This window comes from Oryctolagus cuniculus, chromosome 21 (assembly GCF_964237555.1).
Source record: "Oryctolagus cuniculus chromosome 21, mOryCun1.1, whole genome shotgun sequence".
NCBI classification, from domain to species: Eukaryota; Metazoa; Chordata; class Mammalia; order Lagomorpha; family Leporidae; genus Oryctolagus; species Oryctolagus cuniculus.
Genome location: NC_091452.1, coordinates 31,977,879 through 31,992,539, shown reverse-complemented (window position 1 = coordinate 31,992,539; position 14,661 = coordinate 31,977,879). Strand labels below are relative to the sequence as shown.

The 14,661-nt window shown below is 46.5% G+C and overlaps 1 pseudogene; it reads left to right on the top strand.

Moving 5' to 3' along the window:
- Positions 1 to 3,121: 3,121 nt before the first annotated feature.
- LOC108176293 (kinesin-like protein KIF2C) lies at positions 3,122 to 13,998 on the top strand (annotated as a pseudogene).
- The last annotated feature ends 663 nt before the right edge of the window (positions 13,999 to 14,661 follow it).

Here is a 14,661-nt window from a genome sequence, read left to right as displayed (position 1 = left end):
TTCTATTACATATAATTAAACATATATTAATACTAATATATTATATTTTACATTATATATTTTATATATAATTTATATAATTATAATTATAATTTTATATGATTTTATTATATTTTATATTACAATAATATATAATTATTCCATTATTATATTATATATACTATTCCATATTATTATATTATCTATTATAATAATAAAATATATTGTATCTTATATATAATTATTGCATACAATTATATATAATATATTATTGATATCAATATATTATAATTATTATGTTATAATTATACTATATTATAAAATTTATATATAATAAAATATATAATAAAATAAATTATCTATAAAACACATGTAAATTATATTTATATATTATTATAATGATATTGATATATAAATATTGATATATAAATTATTTACTAATTATATAATTAATATAAATTATATTAATGATGTCTATTATAACATATGATAATATATATATATTTTTTTTTTATCTTTTATTTAATGAATATAAATTTCCAAAGTACGTCTCATGGGTTACAATGGCTTTCCCCCCCATACCGTCCCTCCCACCCACCACCCTCCCCTTTCCCACTCCCTCTCCCCTTCCATTCACATCAAGATTCATTTTCGATTATCTTAGTATACAGAAGATCAGCTTAGTATACCTTAAGTAAGGATTTCAACAGTTTGTTCCCACACAGAAACATAAAGTGAAAAATAATAGATGATTTTTTTTTAAATGATGATGAAATCAGATCAGACCTATTGTCATGTTTAATCCCAGTGAGAGTCAAGTTGGGAATTGATAGTTTCTTTTTTTTTTTTTTTTTAACAGAAGATCAGTTTAGTGTACATTAAGTAAAGATTTCAATCGTTTGCACCCCCATAGAAACACAAAGTGAAATATACTGTTTGAGTACTCGTTATAGCATTAAGCCTCAGTGTACAACACATTAAGGACAGAGATCCTACATGAGGAGTAAGTGCACAGTGACTCCTGTTGTTGACTTTACAAATTGACACTCCTGTTTATGGCATCAGTAATCTCCCTATGCACCAGTCATGAGTTTCCAAGGCTATGGAAGCCCCTTGAGTTCTCTGACTCTTATCTTGTTTAGACAAGGTCATAGTCAAAGTGGAGGTTCTCTCCTCCCTTCAGAGAAAGGCACCTCCCTCTTTGAAGACCTGTTCTTTCCACTGGGATCTCACTCACAGAGATCTTTTTGCCAGAGTGTCTTGGCTTTCCATGCCTGAAATACTCTCATGGGCTTTTCAGCCAGATCCGAATGCCTTTAGGGCTGATTCTGAGGCCAGAGTGCTATTTAGGACATCCGCCATTCTATGAGTCTGCTGAGTATCTCACTTCCCATGTTGGATCACTCTCCCCTTTATTTATTCTATCGGTTAGTGTTAGCAGGTACTAGACTTGTTTATGTGCTCCCTTTGACTCTTAGTCCTTTCATTATGATCAATTGTGAACTGAAATTGATCACTTGGAATAGTGAGATGGCATTGGCACATGCCACCTTGATGGGATTGAATTGGAATCCCCTAGTATGTTTCCAACTCTACCATTTGGGGCAAGTCAGCCCGAGCATGCCCCAAATTATACATCTCTTCCCTCTCTTATTCCCACTTTTATGTTTAACAGGGATCACATTTCAGTTAATTTTCAACACTTAAGAATAACTGTGTGATAATTACAGAATTAAACCAGTCATATTAAGTAGAACAGACAAAAAAAAAATACTATGAGGGATAATGTATTAAGTTGTCCATTAGCAGTCAGGGCTATGCTGATCAAGTCACCATTTCTCATAGTGTCCATTTCACTTCAGGAGGTTTCCTTTTTGGTGTTCAGTCAGTTGTCACCGATCAGGGAGAACATATGGTATTTGTCCCTTTGGGACTGGCTTACTTCACTCAGCATGATGTGTTCCAGATTCCTCCATTTTGTTGCAAATGACTGGATTTCGTTGTTTCTTACTGCGGTATAGTATTCTAAAGAATACATATCCCATAATTTCTTTATCCAGTCTACCATTGATGGGCATTTAGGTTGGTTCCAGGTCTTGGCTATTGTGAATTGTGCTGCAATAAACATGAGGGTGCAGACCGCTTTTTTCTTTATCAATTTAAACTCCTTTGGGTAAATTCCAAGGAGTGGGATGGCTGGGTCGAACGGTAGGGTTATATTCAGGTTTCTGAGGAATCTCCAGACTGATTTCCATAGTGGCTTGACCAGTTTGCATTCCCACCAACAGTGGGTTAGTGTCCCTTTTTCCCCACATCCTCGCCAGCATCTGTTGTTGGTAGATTTCTGTATGTGAGCCATTCTAACCGGGGTGAGGTGAAACCTCATTGTGCTTTTGATTTGCATTTCCCTGATTGCTAGTGACCTTGAACATTTTTTCATGTGCCTGTTGGCCATTTGGATTTCCTCTTTTGAAAAATGTCTATTGAAGTCCTTGGCCCATCTCTTAAGTGGGTTGTTGGTTTTGTTTTTGTGGAGTTTCTTGATCTCTTTGTAGATTCTGGTTATTAACCCTTTATCTGTTGCATAGTTTGCAAATATTTTTTCCCATTCTGTTGGTTGTCTCTTCACTCTCCTGACTGTTTCTTTTGCAGTACAGAAACTTCTCAATTTGATGCAATCCCAATAGTTGATTTTGGCTTTGACTGTCTGTGCCTCCCGGGTCTTTTCCAGAAATTCTTTGCCTGTGCCAATATCTTGAAGGGTTTCTCCAATGTTCTCTAATAACTTAATGGTGTCAGGACGTAGATTTAGGTCTTTAATCCACGTTGAGTGGATTTTTGTGTAAGGTGTAAGGTAGGGGTCTTGCTTCATGCTTCTGCACGTGGAAATCCAGTTTTCCCAGCACCATTTATTGAATAATTAATATAAATTATATTAATGATGTCTATTATAACATATGATAATATATTGATATATATTGATATTAATACATAAAATAATTAGTAATTATATAATAATATATAATATATAAATAATTAATATATCATAATAACAATGATATAGTACGTAATAGTGGTATAATATAATATTTATAATTAATTAATATTATAAATAATGAATAAAAATAAAAATAAAAAAATTTTTTGAAAGGCAGTTACACAGAGAGAGGGAGACACAGAGAGCCTAGCTGAAGCCAGGAACCAGGAGTTTTTTCCAAGTCTCCCACATGGGTTCAGGGGCCCAGGGATTTGGGCCATCTTCTGCTGCTTTCCCAGGTGCATCAGCAGGGAGCTGGATGGGAAGTGGAGCAGCTGGGACTCGAACCTGTGCCTGTATGGGGTGCCATACAGTGTGGAACAAAGAGGAAAAAAGTGGAAAAAATACACATCAGTGTCTTACACTTCTTTTTTTTACAATTGATTAAAAAAGATGAATAGGACAGACTGAATAATAGGGAGGTGGGGAGAGAAAGTGGCAGCTGGGGAGGGCTCAGGGCACATGACTGGGACTGCAGAGAAAGAAAAACATTGCCATGTGGGTGAGCAAACTGCTGAAGTTTCAAAGCGAAAGTAATTTTACACTGAAAATCCTGTAATTACGTGCTTGGCTCTTTAATAAAAACATCCTGTAGTGAAATTACTATATATTTACTTTGTATCTGAAATGCAGAGTACCTTAAATACATGTCTCACTGTGGGATGAGTGCTACTTCTTACAGTTTTTGAAAAAGGGAATTAGCTGTTTTTAGTAGCAGCTGCTCAGAAAATTTCCCAACTATAGATAATCAATTCAGAGTTACCTGATTAAATCCACCATTTGTCGGTCATAGAGCGTTCCTCTTTGCTGAACTCTGGAACTAAAATTTCTGTAGGAAAACAAATGGTTGTATTCTTAACACATTACATACGAACTCACTGCGAAATAGTTGGTAACGAGAATGATCAGGTTGCATCTTTACAGAAATGGAGGCTGTCTGGCCTGAGGTTGAAGTGCAGCCTGCACTTCTAAGGGCTGGAATCTCGTGCCTTCACAAACATCCAGCAATCTCACTGTTTTGTACCCTGAGAGGCAGCAGATCAAGAGCCAACTAGTTGGATCGCTGTTACCACATGGGAGACCCTGATTGAGATTTGGGCTCCTGGCTTTGGCTTGGCCCAGCCCTGGCTGATATGGGCTTTTGGGGGCTTGAACCAGCAGATACCAAATTTCTGTCTTTCAAACAAAATAAAACAAAAAACAAACAACAACAACCAAAAAACCTCACTACTTTAATGACAGTTAAAATGACGTTTAGTAAGTAGTGTTAAATGTAGGGTAATTCTCAAGCTTTAAAATGCACCTGAGCCAATTGGGTATATCCTTAAAGTCGTAGCTTTATTCACTAGATTTGGGCAAGTCGTGAGATCTTGCCTGCTAACAAACTCATGGAGGGCTGTTGCTGGTAGGCCAGGCATGACATCAAATAGTGAACTTTCATGACATTGCCTCTCTAGCTCACACTCCCTGGTCTCTCTGTGGGTCTGCCTTTGCATTTCTTGATCCACGTGCATTTCCACCTCTGACTCCTTGCTCGTGCCTCTCACTGTCCCCCTTTCCTTCTGTCTCTCTCTGCCTTCCTCTTTCTCTGCTTCCCTCTCCTTCCTTCCTTTCTGCTTTCCCCTTCTCTGTCTCTTCTCTCTGCCAACTGACCTCCCTCTTACCTCCTTTTGTAGCCTGCCCCTTCTTCCCTGAGTAGGTATCCAACTGAGGGACAGGAAACGTACCTTTACAGGAATGAAGTCCAGGAGTCTTCACTCACTTGTGAATTTTTTGAGGGTTGGAGCTCATGAGGCCCAGAAGGGAGGGCTTGAACTCTGCTCCCTGCCTACTACATGAGGTTGGCTAGATTTTTACTAATGACCATGAAAGTAGTTCTGAGACCTCCTATAGATAACAGAGTGGGGAACCTAGGAAAAAATGAGTGATACCTTGTCCTCCAGAGTAGCTAATGGGAGAGGCAAGGGTACTAGTGTTAGATCTTGACCCGTAATGGCTAGATGAGGGGTTAGAGAGGAGGGCGTCTGGACAAACTTGCTCTTTCTAAAAATTTTGAGAACTCTAATATTCTTTACATCCCATGAAGGTTTTATATACTTTCCATTAGCATATACTAATTGTACATATTTATGGGGCACCGTGTGGTATCAGGATACTTATACAGCATGCACTGGTCTCATCACAGTGATTAGCCTTTCCATCGCCTATGAGCTCCTCTCTCCCAGTTCTTCATAAAATGCACAGCCGACTATCACGAACTGCAGTCACCCCCGAGCTTGCTTTTGGTTCTGCTCTGCCCTCTGCTGGCTCATGGCCTCCTCTGCTCCTGCAGATTGAAGAGCACAGGATATGTGTCTGCGTTAGGAAACGCCCGCCCGCTGAGTAAACAAGGTAGGGAAGCATTTGTCAGAAAGATGCTGTCACGTGAGTCCCTCTGCGTCCAGCAAGCACCTCCTAAAATTCTCTTTCTGCAGAATTGGCCAAGAAGGAAATTGATGTGATTTCCATTCCTAGCAAGTGTCTTGTCTTGGTACACGAACCCAGATTAAAAGTGGACTTAACAAAGTATCTGGAGAACCAAGCATTCTGCTTTGACTTTGCAGTTGATGAAACAGTTTAAATGAAGTTGTCTACAGGTTGGTCTTTTTTTCTCCTTGTGTCCTCCTTCACTGACGCTTTCCACTTTTAAATGCAGGATACTTTGGCAACACTACGCACAGACACCCTGGAGTTGAAACCCCTTGCTGGCCTCTCATGTTTTCTGGGGTCAGTGCTAGAAGCCAGGACAGCCCCATTTTGTACTTGTCACATCCCTTTCTGCAGCTTTAGTGAATGGATCACGAGTGAGGTATCATCCAGTACACTTTGAGGCTGGGCTGCACAGGCTCCAAGGGTCCTCCTGGTGTCTATGTCAGCTACCCCTGTTCCCATTGGACTTAATAGGCTCAGGGAACCTCAGCTCTGCTCACACACACATTAGACTCATATGACTATTTAAATCAATCTAAATAAAACTTAAATTCAAATTCCAGTGCCTTATTTATACTGCCCATATTTCAGTTGATCAGTTGCCACATGTGGCAGTGGCTACTATTGAACAGCACAGTGGCTACTGTCCAATCATCACAGAAAGTTCTGGAGCAGAGTTTGACACACTAGGCGTAGGCCACATCTGGCTCATGATAGCCAGGCTGAAGCCAGGAGCTAGGAACGCCATCTGGGTCTATCACATGGGTGATAGGGACTCAAGTACTTGGGCCATCTTCCTCTGCCTTCCCAGGTACATTAGCAGAAAGCTGGACTGGAAGCAGAGGAGCTGGAACTAGAACTGGCACTCCAATGTAGGATGCCTGTCTCACAAGTGCTGGTTTAACCTGCACCACAACACTGGCCCCTGTATCGATAAGTTCTGGATCCATGACTTCAACCAACCATGGGTCAAAAAGATTCAGGAAAAATGTATCTGTATTCAACATGCACAGGTTTTCCCCCTTTGTCATTGCTTCCTAAGCTATACAGTGTGACAACTCCTTATATAAAGTTTACATTGTGTTAGGTATTATGAAATATAGAGGAGCTGAAGAATAGGAGAGGATATGCATAGGTTATATGTAAATACTATGGCATTTTATACAAGAATTTGAGTAACTGTGGATTGTGGCATCGGGTTGCGGGGTAGGGGTCCTGAAATCAATCCCGTGCAGATACTGAGGGATGGCTCCACAAATACTCTTACCCTCCTCTGCATCTTTTCTCTCAGATTCACAGCAAGGCCACTGGTACAGACAATTTTTGAAGGGGGGAAAGCAACTTGCTTTGCATATGGCCAGACAGGAAGTGGCAAGACACGTGTGAGTATTCAGGGCTGGATGGGGAGAGCCTTCCTGTGGTGCAGCACTGGGCCTGGAGGACAGGGAGCTGCTTCCAGAAATTCAGTGCAGATGCTCCATATGCTCTCACCACAGCAGATGCGGGGTGGGCTGAGGTCGATCTAAATCCAGCCTTCTCCTGGCTTGTAACAGTGTGTCTCACTGTTGCAGTGGAACCAGTAGAATTCTGGCCTGAACCAAGGGCCTTGTGTGTCTGTGTGTGTGACAAAGGCAGAGAGAGACTTCCATTTGCTGGTTTATTCACCAAATGCCCAGAACAGCCAAGAGCTAGGAACTTATTTATTTATTTGAAAGAGTTACACAGAGAGGGGGAGAGACAGAGATCAGAGAGATCTTCCATCCACTGGTTCACTCCCCAGATGACTGCAATGACCAGAGCTAGGCCAATCTGGAGCCAGGAGCTTCTTCTGGGTCTCCCACATGGGTGGCAGGGACCCAAACACTTGGGCCATCTTTTGTTCCTTTTTACAGGCCATTAGCAGGGAGCTTGATTGGAAGCAGAGCAGGCAGGACTCAAACTGGCACCCTTATGGGATGCTGGCATCAAAGGTGGCACCTTAACCTGCTATGCCACGATGTTGGCCCCGAGAGCTAGGAACTTAAACTTGCTCTCTCAAGTGGGTGGCAGGTGCCCAAGCCCTTAGGCCATGATCTGCTGCCACCAAGGTTGTGTATTAGCAGGAAGCTAGAACCTCCCAGGACTTGAACCTGCTTACTCTGATAATGGAATGTTGGTGTCCCAGTCAGCATATTAACTGCTGCACCGAGTGCCTGTTCCCTCAAGGGTCTTCTCCCCCTTCCTTTTGCAGACTATGGGTGGAGACCTAGCTGGTGAAGCCCAGAATGCATCGAAAGGCCTGTAGGTATTGCATTCTGTCGCATTGGGGTTGGGCACAGAAAGGCAGGTTGTTTACTTATCCAGGCTCACTCTCTCTCAGCCCGAGATGTCTTCCTGCTGAAGAATCAGCCTCGCTACCGAAACCTGGGCCTGGAAGTCTATGTGACATTCTTTGAGATCTACAATGGAAAGGTGGCTGGCAAGGAGCTCCTTGTTTATGCTGTTGGGGTTTCTGACTTTCTAAAACCTTGAATTCTGCTAGCAATTGATAGCAGCCCAACAACCTGTTAGCTGTCAAACTTCTGATGGACCACCTGCCCTGCATGAGTAGAGGATTTTATCTGATGGTTTCATCAACAGGAATAGTAGGACGACTCCTCAGGTCTCCATCTCAGATGGGGGTTTGCCTGGGTGCACCATCATCCCTTGACCCACCTTCTCCGTCACCTGCTTCCCTGATTGTACTCGTTCATTCTCCTAATTGCCCCTTCCTCTCCTATACCTCTCTCTGCTTCCTAACAGTGTGTCGGTTTTTGCGGAGTTGTCTTCCCTAGGGCAAGATTTGAGTATTAAAAGTAGCTAATATTTATCATATTCGGGTACCGTATACTAAGCACTATCTGAAGCACTTTGTGGTTTCAACTTCATGGATGAGAAACAAGGCTGGAGTGGTTAAATAACTTGCCGAAGCTGGCACAGCTGATAGTGTAGCAGAGTTGCTTCAAACCAAGGCAGCTTGGTTCAGATCCCAAGTATAATGCCCTCTGCTGGCCTGGGATCTGTCAGCCTGGGTTCTCTCTGTCCTTGTCCAGCTGCCATGGGGGCTCTGTAGGAGGGAGGAGTTGGGTAGGGTGACTATGGTCTCAGTCTCCTGCTTCCTGTCTGGCACAGCTGTTCGACTTGCTCAACAAGAAGGCCAAACTGCGTGTGCTGGAAGATGGCAAGCAACAGGCACAGGTGGTGGGGCTGCAGGGGCACCTGGTCAACTCCGCTGATGATGTCATCAGGATGATTGACATGGGCAGCACCTGCAGGTCAGAGCACTGGAAGAGGACGGGCCAGATAACGCATGGTTCAGGTGGCAGGGTAGCCCTGAGCCCATTTCTGCTTCTAGAGTGTGGCTTCCCCCCAGCTTGGTAAAGGCTACAAAGTCCAGAGCTCATCAGAACTGAGAATGCTTTCATCTTACCAAAGAAGGCTTTGTTTGCAGGCTATTACCTTGGAGGCATGTTTCCTGACATCTCTGGGATTTTCCTTGTTCTCTCATCCCTTTGTGGTGGAAGTTAGGAGCTCTAGGTCTGTTCCTGGCTGGAAGTAATGGAGCTGTAACTCCTCTGTGAGAAGTAGGGAACACTGCCATCAAGGCCTTAGGCATGGCCCACTGTGGTGCTGAGCAGCTGCGGAGGCCCTGGAGGAGTGCTGTCCCCTGCAGGGCCGTCAGCTTTACCAGATGGTTCATTACAGCCCCCGCCCTTCCCTGCGTGTCCTCTGTGTGACACAGGACACTGCTTTCCTTCTGCAAGTTCACATGAGCCCCCAGGTCTAGCCAAGGCCCTCACACTGAATCCATTCTGGCTGTCAAGAAAATGTGTTAGGCCAGATTAGTCTGGAGGGAGAGCTGCTGCCCAAGCAGAGCAGCATGAAGTCTGGGACAGGAACTTAGGACTTCTTAGTGTCCTGCCAGGTCCCTCCCTCACCAGAGACTGAGGTGGCCTGGACTCTGGGGTGCTGGGGGCCTGGTGACCCCAAAAGCTCATAGCCTTTTTTTTTTTTGACAGGCCGAATGGACAGTGAGAGAGAGAGAGGAAGGTCTTCCTTTTGCCGTTGGTTCACCCTCCAGTGGCCGCCACGGCCAGCGCACCGTGCTGATCTGAAGGCAGGAGCCAGGTGCTTCTCCTGGTCTCCCATGGGGTGCAGGGCCCAAGCACTTGGGCCATCCTCCACTGCACTCCCGGGCCATAGCAGAGAGCTGGCTTGGAAGAGGGGCAACCGGGACAGAATCCGGTGCCCCGACCGGGACTAGAACCCCGTATGCCAGCGCCGCAAGGCGGAGGATTAGCCTACTGAGCCACGGCACCGGCCAATAGCCTTTCTTTGTCCTCTTGCTATAGCACCTCTGGGCAGACATTTGCCATCTCCAACTCCTCCTGGTCCCATGCCTGCTTCCAGATTCTTCTTCGAGCCAAAGGGAGAATGCATGGCAAATTCTCTTTGGTGGATCTGGCAGGGAATGAGCCAGGTGCTGCCACTTCTAGCGCTGACCGGCAGACCCGCATGGAGAGTGCAGAAATTAACAAGAGTCTCCTGGCCCTGAAGGCAGTGGGATGAGTGTGGAGGGGCTACCTTGGAGTTCTGCTGGAAGGGAGGGAGCGGTTACACAGGAGGAAAGAAGGGACCTCACTTGTTGCTGCTCTTGCTCCACAGGAGTGCATAGGGCCCTGGGACAGAACAAGGCTCATACCCCGTTCTGTGAGAGCAAGCTGACACAGGTGCTTAGGGACTCCTTTATCAGGGAAAACTCAAGGACTTGCATGGTGAGTGCAGTAGCTTTGGAGGTGATGGTGCAGGAGGAAACAGTTGCTTTCCAAAGAGACATTTCGTTCTGTCTGTGGGCAGGAGGCTCAGCACCTGGCTGCCTGGGGAGTCCAGGCTCTAACCTGACTTCAGCACCCACCTCGTTGCCCACCCACGTGGGAAGGAAAGGATCTACCTCCTTTACTGAGTGTAGGTGCAGCTCTTGGTGGCAGTGGAGTGGGGGGGTCATTCCTCTCTTACCTGGTGAGAAGGGAGTTTCAGAATTCAGAAGCCTCTGAGTAAGCAGGAGAGCCAAGCCCTGTCTTGCATGGCTTCCCTCAGGCTCACTGGGTTTCAGCCTAGAAAACGGACCAAAGCATGAGGTTCCAGCTTTGAATGATTTTTCATCCTCCACCCATTTTATCCCCAAACCCTTCAAGGTGAGGTCTACCCTCCCTTCCCTCCAGGGAACAGCCTCTCCCTACCAGCTGGGTATGCACAGCCTGGGTGCTATTGAGTGCTCTCATCTAACTGTGGGTCTTGGCAGCCTCTCTGGGAGCAGGGTGTCTAGTGCCCTCACCCTGTGATCTTCAGCCTCGAACCATCCTTTCCCTTGTTAGGGTCGAGAAACATCCACCACCCAAGGAACGACTCCAAGAGACACTCTCTTGCAATCAGCAAGGGGTTTATTGAAACCAGCATGCTGGTGCTCTCTGAACACGCAGGAACAGAGCAGCCCCGAGAAGTCAAGGGTCAGGGTTTTTATAGGGTTTTCAGAGACATTCCACCATTTAGCGAATCATCTCACACTGCGGGAAACTCATTATCAAATCAGCCCACACCTCCGGAAACTCATTAGCAAATCAACCCACACCACGGGGGTGGGGGGAACTCATTAGCAAATCAACCCACACCGAAGGAAACTCATTAGCATGCGCGGGGAGTTCAAAGGACATCTGGCTAGAAGGATGGGTGAGGCAAGGGTTACACAGCTTTGGCCCCTCATCCTCACACAGGTGCAGCTGTAAATATAAGGAACCGGAACTATACAACCCCTGCCCCACCGGGTTTCAGCTTTGGGGAAGGAGGTTTAGGCCTGCAGTTTTAATTCTTCACCCTCTTTGGCAGATTGCCATGATCTCACCAGGGGTAAGTTCCTGTGAAAATACTTTAAACCCACTCCGCTATGCAGACAGGTACTAGTACCTATAGCCAGGTAGGATGTGGGCTGGCATCGGGGAAGGAAATGGCAATGCTGGAAGGGGGAAGGCTTGGGGACCTCAGTGTCGGCTATGTCCTGTGACTCAGAAATCTGAGGCTTGGGATTTCAGCCATGATGCCAGGTCTGTCCCTTCCTCTCTGGGCCTTGGTGAATCAGCCGTGTCTATTTCTTAACCAGATCGGCTTCATCTTTACACCACTTCTCCTTGGCTGAAGGCAAAGGTGCTCCTCTACCCCTTGTATCCCAGGTGGGGCTGCCTTCCTGTGGTGGGTACCAGGGAGCTGCTGTGGGATCCCAGAGCTTGTTGTTTCCTCAGCGTCAAGGAACTGAATCCCCACAGTGGGCCCAGTGGAGAGAAGCTAACTCAGATGGAAACAGAAGAGATGGAAGCCAGCTCTAAGGGGGCCCGGACTGCAAGCAACGTAAGGGGCAGGGTGGGGACAGGCAAGACAGAAATGGGGCCTGCAGAGGTGGGGACTGGGCCACACTGTCTTTCTCTTGGCTCCCTTAGTTCTCCAATGAAGAGGATGAACTGTCTTCCCAGGTGTCCAGCTTTAATGAAGCCACGACTCAGAGCAGGGAGCTGGAAGAGAGGGCCAAGGAAGAGCTCAAGGAAATTGTGCAGGTGGGAGGTGGCCCTCTTGGGAGAGGGGCTGGGGATCTACCCTGGCACAGCCCTCGGAGGGTCAGCGCTGTGGAAAGGGCAGCAGGGCCCTAAAGCTGGAGTCTTGTATGTAGTTTATGCCAAGTGGCCAGACTTCATTACTGAGAGAGGAGAAGCCATTGGAAGCAGTTTGGCAGAGTGGTGACATGGTTGTGTCAGAGCTTTGGATGCATTCCTGTGGCCGCAGTGTGGGTCCTGGTCTGGGGACTAGAAAGGAAGAGCAAAGGTGGAAGAAGTAAGGAAATAGTTGGGAAGAATCCCAGAGAAATGTTGGTGCCTAGACCATGTGTGCTTGGCCATGGGATAAGACCCAAGCACTATTTAGGGAATGGAATTGGCAGGTTTTGATATCCAGCAAGGTGAAAGAATAGAGCTGCCACTCAGATTTCAGGCTTGGGCATGAAGAACAGTGATGTCATTCATTCAACACAGGGCTTAGAGACAAGTTGAGTAGGAAGAATATGGATCATGCTGAGGATTTCCCAGGAGAGAGGGGGAGGGGGCAGGATATGGGCTGTGGACAGAGGAGTGGCGTCTTTTTTTTAAGATTGATTAATTCATTTGAAAGATCTTCCACCTGCTGGCTCACTCCCCAAATGTCCACAACAGACAGCTGAAGCTTGGAGCTTCTTCGGGTCTCCCGTGTGGGTGCAGGGGCCCACGTACTTGCACCATCCTCTGGCTACTTTGCCAGGCTCATCAGCAGGGTGCTGGGTCAGAAGTGGAGCTTCCTTATCCGCTATGCCACAACGCTGACCTTTGAGGGGTGGCATCTTGTGCAGGCATCTGTGTTGCATGTACAGCCCCAAGAATGATGTGCAGAAGTCGCTTGGTTGTTTCTGAGTTGATAGGGTCTTTCCTGTGTTGTTACAGCAAGGACCAGGCTGGCTTGAGCTCTCCAAGATGACCGAGCAGCCAGACTATGACCTGGAGACTTTTGTGAACAAAGCGGAATCTGCCCTGGCCCAGCAAGCCAAGCACTTCACGGCTCTGCGAGGTGGGTGCAGCTGGATGGGTGCCAGCGGACTGTGGTGGCCTCTGTGACTCCCAGGCAAAGTGGCGGTGGCAGCTCTGCTCTGAGTGAATGGGGGCCTCTGGGACTCCGCTAACCCCATGTATCTCACTGCCCCTTCCTTCCAGATGTCATCAAGGCTTTGCGTGTGGCCATGCAGCTGGAAGAGCAGGCCAGCAGACAGATAAGCAGCAAGAAACGGCCCCAGTGACAACTGCAAATGAAAGATCTGTTTCACACCCTCCTCAGCAAACTTTGGGCACCTGTGGGTTGGCCAGGGTCTGAGCTGGGATGGGTGTCAGTAAATGCCAAGTATGGGGGCATGGGTCCCAGGGCAGCTGGGGAGGGGTCAGAGGGACACCGGATGCTACTTTCTGTTTCCTCAGTTGTCCCCTAAGGGGGCAAGCAAGGAGGACACCCTAGTTACTTGCTGTGTGTTGCTTGCTGGGGGAGGGCTCCCTGGGGACAGAGAAGGAGCTGGGGTTCAGCTCTGCTGACACTGACCTGCTTTCCACATTCTTGGTCCAGGCTCTTACATCTTCTAACTGAAAAAAAAAAAAGTTTCTGGGATTTCCTCCTTCCTTGCTATTTTTAAAGCCCGAGAGGATCCCTGCTGTTTTATGTGTTTATTCATGTGTCTCACAATAAAGCAAGAAAAAAAATTAGCCTTTTGAGTGGTGTAGGGGGAGGGTCTAGGATGTGTCTGAGCCTTCTGGGACACAGGACAGGACCACAGCATGACCTCTGGGCAGTGCTGGCTCAGTACTACCCCTGCAGTTTCTGTGACAGGCTGAAGCCTCCACTCTGACACGTTCCTCTGTTTGATTAGACACTCAGGAGGCTCTGGGCCCTTTCCTAAAGAAAGGAACTATAGAAAGAGATGGCCTTCTGCCTATTAGAGTCTACTCAAGACAGGTTGAAAGATTCTGTGGGAACACTAACAAGAAAGTGCTTGACTTGCTGGACAGGCAAGGATCTGAAGGACCACACCAATTTGATCTCAAAAAATGAGAAGTTTGCTGAGTTGTCTGAGCCAAGCACAGGGCAGGGGCAGTTTACAAACTGGAAGACTCCACATTCCAAGTACAGAGTATGAAGTACTGAATGGTAATGAGGTCACTAGTTTCAAGGCTAGGAGCCATGGAATCAAGTGCCTGGTCAGGAGGCTTCAGTCAGGGATATGAACAGGGGCGCTACCGCCGAAACTCCAGGAAACATGGGGGTCAGCGCACCAGGTTCTGGCCCTCAGCCTGATTCTTCCTTTGTGAAACAAGGACAGTCTACCTCCTGGTGAGAGAATTACTAGTTTCAGGAACCATAACATTTGAATTTCTGGATTGAGAAATTTGGCCTGGTCAAAAGCTTGACAAATGACACCATCTCTGTGACCTTAAAAAACCTTCCAGAAAGATGGCCCAAGTCCTTGGGCACTTGTACCCAAATGGGAGACCCAGAAGAAGCTCTTGGCTCCTGGCTTTGGCCTGGCCTAGTCCTGGCGATTTGGG